Consider the following 12,638-nt stretch of genomic DNA (forward strand, 5'->3'; position numbering starts at 1 on the left):
AACCCCAGCACTCTTTCCTGCCATGCTGGGGGTCGGACTTGATGATCTATTGAGGTCCCTTCTGACTCTAACATCTATGAATCTATGAATCTATGTCATGAATTTTGCTTGTACGCAGCTTGAGGTGCAGTTTCCCCCAAACCCCTGAACTTATCTCTTTGAAACTTGACAGGCTTCGTGGCCTCAGCAGGGGCTACCAACCCCGCAGTTTTCGGCTCACTGCACCTCAACACACAGAGAGTCATCTGTGTCATGATTTTTGCTTGTCCGCAGCTTGAGGTGCAGTTCCCCCCAAACCCCTGTACCGATCTTTTTGAATCTTGGCAGACTTTGTGGCCTCATCAGGGACTACCAATCCTGCAGTTTTCACCCTCCTGTGTTGTAACACATAGAAGTGACATGAGTTTTCCTTCAAGATTTTGGGGTGCAGTTCCCACCGAACCCCTATACTGATCTTCTTGAAACTTGGCAGGCTTCATGCTCTCAGCAGAGGCTACCACTCCTGCAAATTTATAGATATTTAATTGATTCCCCATTATACCCTATGGCCGGATCTCCGAAGCAGCTCCAAAGCTTTTCCGAAGCGCTTTGGAAGCTCCAAACCACTTCAGAAAGCCTAATGAAGCCAGTGCTTTGATCTGGACATGCTGCTTCAAACGCCAAAGCATCTGAAACTTCTCTGGATCCAAAGCATGGTCTAAAGCCTCGCACAGCCCTAGTGCCCATGTTGCAAAGAAGGCTAATGGCATTGTTATAGGGCGCTGTTACAGAGTGCCTTCCTGGCCTTTAGTGATCTTTGGTGGTCACATTGGCCATCATCCCCCTCTTTGGCTTCACCTGCCATGCCTTGCTGGGAGAAAATACATAATGTATCAACAAAGGGAACTGGAAACTCACGTGTGATGATAGGTACCCAGCATACTGGCCTCTCCTGCAGGGCTTCACCCTCCCTCCCACCTCGTCTGTGCCTGGCCAAGTCAGGTCTTGGAAATCTGTCTTTCTGGCGGCTGTCAATCCTTCACCCAGCTGCAGCATCATTGGGTTTGTTCTGCCATCAGCTCTCTTTATGGTCTCAGTAAGGAAATAGTCTACTACAGCATCACCAAGTTACCCATCGCAGGGTCCTCAGTAGTCCTTAGGGGAAAGTCCCCATCCTCAACTTTGGTTCCCCAGTGTCTCTCTCTACTACTGCAGCCGCTCCTGGGAACAGGGCTCAAAGAAGGTCTGCTTGTGTCACCCTCAATCCCCTTCCCTTCAGCTGCCCGACTTCCAGCGTCCCACTGTCAGTCATCCGGCTATCTCGTGGTCACATTGTCTGCGCCACCACAAATCTTAGATCCCTCAAGTCCATAAGGTTGTGCGCTAGGGCTATGCGAGGCTTCGGACAGAGCTTCAGATCCAGAGAAGCTTCGGAGGCTTTGGGATCTGAAGCAGCACATCTAGGTTGAAATGCTGGCCTCATTCGGCTTCCTGAAGCGGTTCATTTCAGAGCTCCAAAAAAGCTTCGGGGCCGCCTCGGAGATCCAGGCGGGTAGAATGGGGAAATAATAAAATATCTATAACTTTGTTGTTTGTTGTCCAATTTGGATGAAATTCTCATAGATGGTAGACTTTGCAGAGAGAATGAAGCCTGCCTATTTTCAAGAATATAGGTGGAAGGGTTTGGGAGAAACAGCACCCCAAATTCTTGATAGCAAAACTCGTGTCACATCTAGCCGTTACAACATAGCAGGGTGAAAACTGCAGGAGTAGTGGCTCTTACTGAGCCCACAAAGTCTGCCAAGTTTCAAGAAGATCAGTGCAGGTGTTTGGGGTAACTGTACCCCAAATTCGTGAAAGCAAAACTCCTGTCATATCCATGTGTTACAACACAGGGAGGTCAAAACTGCAGGAGTGGTGGCCCCTGCTGAGGCCACAAAGCCTGCCAAGTTTCAAGAAGATTGATGCAGGGGTTTGGGGGGAACTACCCCTCAAGCTGGGGACAAGCAAAACTGGTGCCATGGGTGCTGTGGGACTGACTGTGTCTGTCTCGGGGCAGGAGGGGAGACACTGCTGCAGGCCTGGCTGCTGAGCTGCTGTGTTCCCAGTTACCAATCAATCAATCATGATTCACTCAGGGACCAGGGACTCAGGGACCAGCTCGATACACAGGACCTAGCTACTACATAACGACTTAACAAGTTTCAGTAAGCACCTACAAACCCAGGCTAAGGAGAGGAAAGACTCAATACAGACCATCAACTTCCCCAGGACAGACACAGTCTTGGCAGGAGTTTTGTCCATCAGCAGCTAGGGGTGCAGGGCCCCAGACTCCCCCTGCACCGATCTCCTCCACAGCTGGCAGGCGTCACAGCAGGGGCCGCCATCCCTGCAGCTGTCACCCCGCTGCGCCTGAACACGCGCAGCGTCACCCATGGCACCAGTTTTGCTTGTCCACAGCTTGAGGGGCCCCCGACCCCCGCCAGTGTTGTAACGCACAGCCATGACATGAGTTTGGCTTTCAAGAATTTGGGGTATGGTTCCTCCCAAACCCCTGCACCGATCTTCCTGAAACTTGGCAGGGTTCATGCTCTCAGCAGAGGCTAACACCCCTGCAAGTTTCATTCAAATCGGACAAAAAATAAAAGCGTTATAGATATTTCATTGATTCCCCATTATACCCTATGGCTGGATCTCCGAGGCGGCTCTGAAGCTTCGGCCAGATCGAGGCGGAAACCCAGTCCGGAGGTCCGGATTGGATCGCGGCCATCCGAAGTGGCTGGACCCAAAGTTGGATCAGATCACTGCCAACTCTCACAGCCCTATTGTACGCCTCTGCACAAACTGTCACAACCCACTCGGTTGCCCAGCTGTCCCCTCTCTGGGGCACTGACCTTCTCTGGTGTTACCACTTTTATAGGTCCCTCCAGTTGGCCTGACCACGTAGGGGCATCTCCTGCACAGCCGGTTCTGGACGGCTTTGAAACGGCTTGCTGTGGGATGATGTCATCTGGCTGAGCCATGGGCCACACATCCACCTCCGGTAAGTATCCCACTGTGTTTATTTCTCTCAAACAGAGGCTGGTACCGGTCCCCTGTTATAAGCATACTGGGCTGCATTGGCAGGAGTGTTGCCAGCAGGTCAAGGGAAGTAATTCTTCCCCTCTATTCAGCACTGGTGAGGCCACATCTGGAGTATTATGTTCCGTTTTGGGCCCCCCACTGCAGAAAGGATGTGGAGAAATTGGAGACAGTCCAGTGGAGCACAACAAAAATGGTGAGGGGGCTTGGGTCATGACTTATGAGGAGAGGCTGAGGGAACTGGACTGATTTAGTCTAGAAAAGAGAAGACTGAGGGGGGATTTAATAGCAGCCTTCAACTACCTGAAGGGTGCTTTGAAAGAGGATGGAGCTGGACTGTTCTCAGTGGTGGCAGATGACAAAACAAGGAGCAGTGTTTTCCAGTTGCAGCAAGGGAAGTTTAGGTTAGCTATTAGGAAAAACTCTCTCACCAGGAGGGTAGTAAAACACTGGAACAGGTTACCCAGAGAAGTTATGGAATCTCCATCCTTGGAGGTATTTAAGACCCAGCTAGACAAAGCCTTGGCTGGGATGATCTAGTTGGGAATGGTCCTGTTTTGAGCAGGGGCTTGGACTAGATAATCTCCTGAAGTCCCTTGCAACCCCTAATTTTCTATGATTCTATAATTCTAAGTTTGTTCACTATCCTTTGGTAATGAGGTGTAGGACCTCTCAATTCTTCCCATAGCACATGTTGACGTAATAGTCTCCTTTCAAGTCCCTTTCTCCCTTGTAGCATTTGCCACTTACAATTTAGAACTAGAAACATCACACTCACAAGTATCTCATCCTTGTTTCCAGTTGGCCCTTGGGTGGAGGGATCCATGGCCCTCTGTTGGTAAAAATCCAAACATCCCTCCCAAAATAAATAGAAACTGGAAGGCAGGCAACATTGGGTCCACTGTTTTTGTAGGTAATCTTAACTTTAGAGCTGGTTACAAGAAGCTAAAGATGGTGTTTTGGATGGCAGGAACTGTAAAATGTACAGATATCCAGGTACACAAAGATGGCAAAAGTTGAGGTACGGGAACAGTTCCTTTGAACAGACTATTGAAGCCATATAGGCAATATCTAAGTCCAATGGACAGTCGTTGTTTGACTGGCCTACATGGGCAAAAATGGATGCAAAGGTAGTTCCCCATAGAAACTTCCAAGAAGGGGTGTCTACAGAGTGTCACAATTCCTCCATGGCCTAGGGGGAACAGGACTAGGACATGGACCAGGTGGATAAGTTATCGATACAGCTTGACTGGGTAGAGTCCTTCAGACCAGCAGAATGGGAAGGATAAAAGATTTTAGTGACCACAGCAGAGAGTGCAGATGGCTTGTTATTCCAGAGGAAGGCAAATGTATTTACTACACAGATGAAGTGAGCCTAGGCCCACTGAGAAACTATAAGTCACCTTCACTGAGACAACAAATGAAAAAAACAGGAATGGGGTGAGGGTCAAAAGTTAACAAGTTTCCGAGGGATGGACACCAAGCAGAGAACACTGGCCTGCATCCACCCAAGGAGCCTGTGGATGCTTCCAAATGAAAATCTGCCAAGACATACGCATAGAGGAGTGGGAAGAAAACAGTTCCACTGTCTCCTGTGTTCTCCCCAGCAAGGGCCTCCTTTATAGCCTGGTAGATGGCACATTTGGTGAGAGCCAGGAGGAGGTTGACCAGGAGGTCCCAGGACTTGGCTGAGCCATACATAAAAAAAAAAGTGTAGGAAGAAAGGCAGAGAAAGCCTGAATAGGAGATTACTGAAGAGGTAATTGGAGGGGTGGGGGGTTGCAGACTGGTACACTTGAGGTAGGTGTGCTCCAAGGTCTCCCACAGATTACAGAAGGGGCAGGCATTGGGGGAGTCCATGAAGCATGTGAGATACATGGCCAGATTGGTGGCTCCATTTGTGAGCTGCCAAGCTAGTACCCCAGTGGCTCAGGGGAATAGAGTAAAATACAGACTGGTCCACCGGGAACCCTCATCCTCAGCAAAGGGGCCCCACCACTTGGTGTCTGGATGGGTTGGAGGGGGTCCACACCAGGCACCATGCCTGGGGAAGTCACTGACCCCATGCCCTGCCCTGCTGGGACCACTCATCCCTGCCTTGCTGGTTCCCACTCCAGTAGTCTGTGGGGGGCGCTCCCCAGCCAGAGCCAGGCCATGTTCTATGCTGACTCAAAACCCTTCCCCCCCAACCTTGCCCAGAGCCAGCACACACCAATGAATCCCCCCTCCCCCTGGAGCTGGAACAGAACCCAGGCATCCGGACTCCCAGCACCCCAACAGGCTGAAGCAGTGGGCCATGCCCCCCATGGGCAGTGACCAGCCTAGGAGGAGGCACCCTCCCAAGTGGTGGAGAAGGCAGGAAACAGGGGGTCCCCAGGTACCTACCTTGCCCCTGCCCCACTGGGGTCATTCATCACAGCTCTGCAGGCTCTCCCCCTTACCCATGTAACCAGCATGTCTGAAGCACCACATCCACACCTTGTTTTTACTGCCCCCTACAACTTGCCATCATAGGCAGCTGCCTGTGCTGCTGGTCTTGGGCAAGTAGAAGGGTGATTGTGATGTTCTGGGAATATGTCTGGTAGTTGTGCACAAGGGCTGTTCATTTTTAAGAATAACTTATACAAACACTTGTCTAGGATGGTTTAGATGTGGATGATCCTGCCTTTAACAGAGGATTAGATTTTGTGAATTCCTGAGTTCCCTTCCATTCCTATTTTTCTATGTTTCTAAGATTTTATTAGAGCAACAGAGGGGCTTGTGCAGTGCATTGCTTCCTTATGGTTACAAAGGCACAGAGCTAAGTCTCATGGGGTTCTCAGGAACCCTTAAAGAAGTGTTTATGAAAGACAAGCCAATATCTTTCTTGCTAGGAAAGGAAGACTAAGCCTTGATGAGGTTTGTGTTTCACTCCCTCTATAAAGATTGTTTTGAGATCAATAAATGTAGCTCAATGGTCCATGCTTGTTTTTCTGCTTCACTGAGTATCCCTGTATCTTTCAACAGCCTATCCCAGGAACAGCAGTCTGCTCCAGCAAGCAGCTAAGGAAATAAACCTTTGACCATGTGTGGGGTTGTGCCTCCTAACATTGCATACCAGGGTGAGGGCCTAGCATGCAGAGATGCTAGGGACTTAAAGACAGGAAAAGGAGAAAAACTGTGCCCTGACCTTGCCTTGTGCTAAACCACACCCAGAGTTCATCAGGGTACAGGAATGTAGGAGAAAAAGAATGCAGCTGTTTTTTTTTTTAAATAATAAATTCCAGGCTACTTCTCAAGCCTGCTGCAAATGCCATCTCTCTGATCCAACTTGTCACCTTCACATAAGTATAATGAAAAGAAAAATGAGCTAAGAAAGATTGAACCAACTTAAATAAATGCTAGGGCTGCCCTTCCATATCTCCCCCAGTCTCCCAAGGAGATTCAAGCAAGGGAACACAGCTGTAATTCCCTCCTTGTAACTCTCAACTGGTTCTGCTGTTCTTTCCATGACCCTCCAAAAAGTTCAGACCCCATTACCTCCCATCCCTTTACCACCAGAGAATTTTAAACCTGATTATTCTGTATGTTGTGCCTCCAAAGCATAATAGGGACTTGCTGACACATGTCACTCATAAGCGAACAACTGTGTTCTAAAAGACTTAAGAGGATTTTAAAAGGGTCCAGACAGCACCTTGGACAACACAGCTCTGGACAAATCCACCCCTCTTAAAAAGCCAGACTGTAGAGATCCTGGTAATCAGTATGGAAATGATGCAGACAGTCTCCTCTTACACCCACCACAGTCTCCTTTTACAGCTCTGTCTCACTCCTGTCACTCATGCTGTCTCACTCTTGTGTCACCCAACTCACATCACCTCCACCCTCACATGTACTGCTTTTGAAGCTTGCAGGATAGACCCAGCCAGGAACATCAAGGTAGCCCCTAATGATAATATAGCATTCTAGTGCTCTTCAGAACATTTGTAGAGGGGAATATGCACCGAAATGAGTTTGAGCTCTTTGCCTGAAGAAAAGAGGTGGCTTGTTCAAAGTCACTCAATGAGCAACAAAGATAGGAACTGAACCCAGGACTCCTAGTATGCAGTCCCCTCCTCAGAATCACCATACCCCTAAGAATGAGTGAAGCAGATTAGGCATCACTCAGTACTCTCTCCTGCACTCATTTTGAAGCTGCCTTCTCAGCAGTCAAGGCAAGTTTGATAGAAGGTAGAAGAAAAGAAATGGCTAGAAGGTATGTGGCTCACTAGGATGGTTGCTAGCCTAGAAGGTAGCAGGATTTGGGGTTTAGCCTGGAGCTTTGCTCCAAATGGAACAGAAACTTCCCTCTGTGCTGCTTTCCATCTGTTGACCGTTAGATGCAAGGAGAAGTAGCTCAGCTTCAGAAGGAGTGCTGCAGAAGAGTATGAAAAAGGCCTATCCTGTGGTGCAACAGGAAGTCAGAGACTCAGAAGCTTAACTCCCTCCTAAAGCAGGGGGCCTTAGGACATGGGTCTATACCTTCCTAGGCAAGTGTCCCAATGATTTATCAATTGAGGGAAAGCATGGGAAGGGCCACCTTTCCTCACATCCACCCTGTGTTTTTTTCTGGGACTTGTATTCAAGCCTATGCATATGTAGCTGACTGCACATATTCAGTCTATGCTGAAGGGGAAACAGTCACAACCTGTGTGTAAATGCCAAAAACCCCACATGCACAGCTAGGAACTGCCATTTAGCTCCCCTCCACATCTTGCAGGTATCACATTTAACTAGTTAATTGCTCAATTACCTTGAGACCAACTACATGTGCAAAGTAGCTATCGTGCCATAAAAAGCTCCAACCACCTCGAAAGCAGGTACTAACTTCATAGCTCCCAGCTACAGAAGTGGACCATGCCCAGATAGGGCTGGGAGCTCTGCAGCTAAGGGGACTCTCAGCCCCAGCAGCTGCTGACTCTGGGTCCTGGCAGCACCCCACAGCCTCTAGGACTTAAAGTCCCACAGCTGTAGACACTGGGTCCCAGCAGCATGCCTCTTCACACAGAGACTCACCTGGGTCCCAGCAGCCATGGGGTGTGGCTGCAATCTCCAAGCTCCCAGGGCTGGGAGATTGTGGCTGCTGCCAGCCATGGGGATGCATGAAGCACTCCTGCAGCTGGGAGCTCCTCACAGCTGAGGGGTCTCCCAGCTGCAAGAGCTTGCGTTTTGCCAGTGCAGCAGGAGCCCAGGATCAGGCTCCCCCTGCACCGGCAATAAGGTGTGATGGAATCTAAGACATACAAAAAACTAGAACTCTTGGTTCCAAAATGATACCTTTTATTAGACCAACTGGAAAATGGCAAGAAAATTGTCCTTTTCTGCACGCTTTCAGGATCAAAGTCCCTTCATCAGGCTCTGGGAAAAGTGTAGATGGTACAATATAGTAAAAAGTCCCCATAGGTAGGAAATAAATGTCATTTTTGCACGGAGGGAGCTGAAGATAGAAGGCTGTCCCTCTGGGTCCATGCGAGTGTCTTTGTGAGCTGTGCTGAGTAGCTCTTTGATGTGTTGATCAGGTAGAATTCCTTCCCTGAATGTGTCAGATGGAAGGCAGGGAGGTAAAAATACTTCCTTGTTCTGCAATGAAGTTTAAAATCCAAAATTGGCTAAAATTCAGCATCTTCCATGTTTCAGGGGTGTACCAAGTACACCCCTGAAACATGGAATCTAAGGGCATTTATAGACATGCTCCAAGAGCTGCACTAATTAAAAGTGCCTGGAGCAGCACATGTATCAGTGTCCCCATGCTAAAAAACATCAGTGGGGCGCTTTGAACGAAAGCTTGTCGAACAAGCTTTAAAGCCCCTCCATTTTTCAGTGCAGGAACACTGATACACATACACTGGAATCTGCTGGAACACAGTAATTACCATTCTCCGGCAGACTTGATTAATCGAGTCTGCTCCGACATGTTGGAATTACAGCGCGTCAGAGCAGCCTCCCTGTACGTGTATAGGAGCCCTAATGCACAATCCCACAGTTGCACTTCTCGTCATGCATGTGTGGCATGGCAGGAGGTGCAATTGTGTGGATCACACATTGGATCCCATTGCACTTTTACCTGAATGTGTAGAGGGGGCTTTAGATGCACAAAAGAAACAGAATTCCACTCCCAGTGATTTGGAGTATGCAATGTGAGGTGCCTTTTGTAAACTTTTTGTTGTAATTCTTCCAAACCTCAGCTAGAACCAAACAACCAACAAGACAGCAGCCAACACAAGTACCATGAGGGAAGGGTGGGTCAGCCTGGCTCACAGCACAGTCTGCAGATCCCCCTCAAGAGAGGACATCACCCAGGAGAGGATATCACCAGAGGCGACCCGAGCAGGATGCGGGGCCCGGGGCAAATCAGCCCATGCAGTGAGCAGTTGGACACGGAGTCACCCTTCCGCCCAGCTCTGCGCCACTACTGCTCTGCCTGGCTCCGTGGGGGCCCCCGAAGTGTGTGGACCAGGACGGTCACCCCGATTTGTGCCCCCCCAGGGACGGCCCTGAATATCACTCTCCCCTCAGTTTTTGGCTTTGACTTCCCTAGTGACATCTGAAGGGGAAAATGTAAGTATATACAAAATCTTTACTTCTGAAATCTGACTAAGATGCACTAAGGGCTCCTATAGGTTAGCCTTGTCGTCTGGTGCGACAACCAGATTTCCTAGCATGTCTTGCAGAGGCCCCACGTTACCGGGTACCTTCTTTTTGCCCACTGTGTATTTAAAAAAGGACTTCTTGTTGTCCTTAATCCGGGTAGCTAGTCCCAAGTCCATCTCCGCCTTGGCCTTCCTGACCGCCCCCTGCAGCCCCGAGCAACCGAGGTATAGCTCTCTCTGGTGATGGCCCCTCCCTTCCGTTGGGTGTATGCCTCCCTTTTAGCTAGGAGATGTTCCCGTATACTTTTGGTGAGTCATGGGGGCTTATGCGCCCTCTTGCCCCCTTTGACCCTTGTTGGGATTACCTCCTTTTGGGCATGGAGGATCATCTCCTTAAGGAACGACCAATCCTCTTGGACACCCGACTCGCCTCCCCTCCGGGACCCCAGTACTTCCCCAACTATTCTTCTTACCTCATTGAAATCCGCCCTTCTGAAGTCCAGGGCTGCTGCCTTGCTGCAGCCTTTTGCCACCTTGCGCTGGATGGTGAATTCCAGCAGGCGATGATCGCTGTCGCCCAGGTGGTCGAGCACCCGCAGTCCCTCATGAGGTCGAATCCTGTGGCCAGCACCAGATCCAACAAGACATCTCCCCTTGTGGGGCTGTGCACCTCCTGAGTTAGATGGAGGTCCTGTATCTTGGCTAGGAACCTACGTAAATGGTCAGACCTGGCTGACTGCTCTTCCCAGCAGATGTCTGGAAAGTTCAGGTCCCCCATGATGACCATGTCTTTTGACCTAACTACCTCCATGAGCTGACTTAAGAATTCCCGGTCTAGCTCTTCCCCTTGGTTGGGTGGCCTGTAGTAGACCCCCACCATTAAGTCCCTTTCCCCTCGATTTCCTTGTATTCTAACCCAGAGCACTTCAGTGTGCCTCTCATCTGACCTTGTGCTACTAGATGGGGACTGGACATATTTAAATCAGCTGGTCCTGACGACCTCCACCCCAAAAGCATTGGGGGAGTCCCTGTTCCCCCGAGCACTACCAGGAGTGACTAGAAATAACAGTCACAAGCTGGCAGAGGGTAGATTTAGACTAGACATCAGGAGGCGCTACTTCACAGTCAGGGCAGCTAGGATCTGGAACCAGCTTCCAAGAGAAGTGGTGCTGGCTCCTACCCTGGGGGTCTTTAAGAGGAGGTTAGATGAGCACCTTGCTGGGATTGTTTGACCCCAGTGCTCTTTCCTGCCATGGCAGGGGGTCGGACTTGATGATCTGTCAAGGTCCCTTCCAACCCTACCAACTATGAAACTATTTTGTCCACACAAGAGTCCTCTTAATGTATCTAATAGCTCTTCTGGGGGCACGTCTGAAGGCACGAGAGAGTGGTTAGGTTTCTGCCAAGATTTCTAACAATGATATGAACTAGTGTCAAGTGATTGTGATTACTGTGATGTGTGTGCAATTGCTAATGACTGAATGGAGACCATCATCTGACTTTACATAGGCCAGGAAATGACTGCCAGAAGGCAGAGATCCTGGGGTTCTAGATGGGGATGCGTATTCCTCCTTGATGTAGAGCGCTACTCCCCCACCTTTCCTCCCTGTCCTGCCCCTCCTATACAGCCTATAGCCCTTGATATTCACCGCCCAGTCATGCACTGCTATTCTTTGTACTGTCTCTGTGATATGGAAGAACAATGCCATAGTTGCTAATACAACAACACTAAGCAAAATCAGTGAATGAAGTACCCACTGAACTTCAGCTGGCTACAGACCAGGGATATAAACAGTAACTACAGGAATATACAGGAAGCTACAACAAATATGCATCTCATCCCTTCTAGCATGGTAGCATGAAAATAATAGGGTCTTGCTCCATGAGGTCCCACAATGGACCACATTCTGATTCTACTAAAGGCAAATGCAGAACTCCCATTGACTTGAATGGGAATAGGACAGGTCCGTTGATCAGCACAGACTTGATTTATCCATCCATAACATATCAGGATCAGGATCCAGATCAGAATCAGGTGTTTCTCAGTACCCCAGCTGTGGTATCATACTTGTGTCCTGCTTTTACCAGGTTCAAAGAGATGATAAAGATTAGTATTGTCATGACCCAATGATTGTGTGTGCGCGCTTCGACACTGCAGAATTATTTCCCACAACATGGAGCTTTCTTTGCACGGTGGAATTCTCGGCTGCAGAGAGAAAACCCCGGTGCAAAGGAGTTCCCGCCACCCGTATGTAAATTTGTTTCCCACTATTGGCTGTTTCTAAATTATTCCTACGTGGCAGCTAGCAATTGGCTCGCTAACCATATAAGAGGTTTGAGCAGTTTCCGCCCAAGTTGTAGAGGACTCCACAACCATCTCGTGGGGACTCTGAGCACGTGGCAGAGTAATAGAAACTTTGTGTGCGTCTCAGAGGAGCTCGGCGGCCTGATCAACCACCAACCTCTTCCTGTCTCGTTCGTTAAATTCTTCTTAAGACGTATCTACAGTTTTTGCGCGCTCGTCAAGGGTATCCAGAGCTCTGTCGTGTTTGTTTTGCGGAACCTAGCAAACTCCGCTTGTGTGTCTTCGGTGGAGCCTAGCAAACTCCACTTGTGTTTGTCTGTAACTGCAACTCAAGAAAGTTTTTCCTGCCTGCACCATGACCACCTACGGTGTAAGTAAAACAATCTTTAATTAACCGCTACGAGTCCATGCCTAATTCTAGCCTGTCGTGCAAAAGTACCCGCCCTACCGTTGCGGGCTCCCGGCCATAGCCCACCGCACGTCCCCGAAAGCCTCGGACCGCTCCTGGCCCGCACAAGTATGAGGGCCCCAGCTATAAGTGCCAAGTGCATGAGAGTGCACTTGAATTTACTGCAGTGTTGCTGTGTGCATCTGGCTTTCTGGGTAGCTTTCTCATGAAGCCACAGGAAGTTACTTAACAGTATTAATTACAAATAAATGACCTC

Source organism: Alligator sinensis, unplaced genomic scaffold, assembly GCF_000455745.1.
Source record: "Alligator sinensis unplaced genomic scaffold, ASM45574v1 scaffold17_1, whole genome shotgun sequence".
NCBI classification, from domain to species: Eukaryota; Metazoa; Chordata; order Crocodylia; family Alligatoridae; genus Alligator; species Alligator sinensis.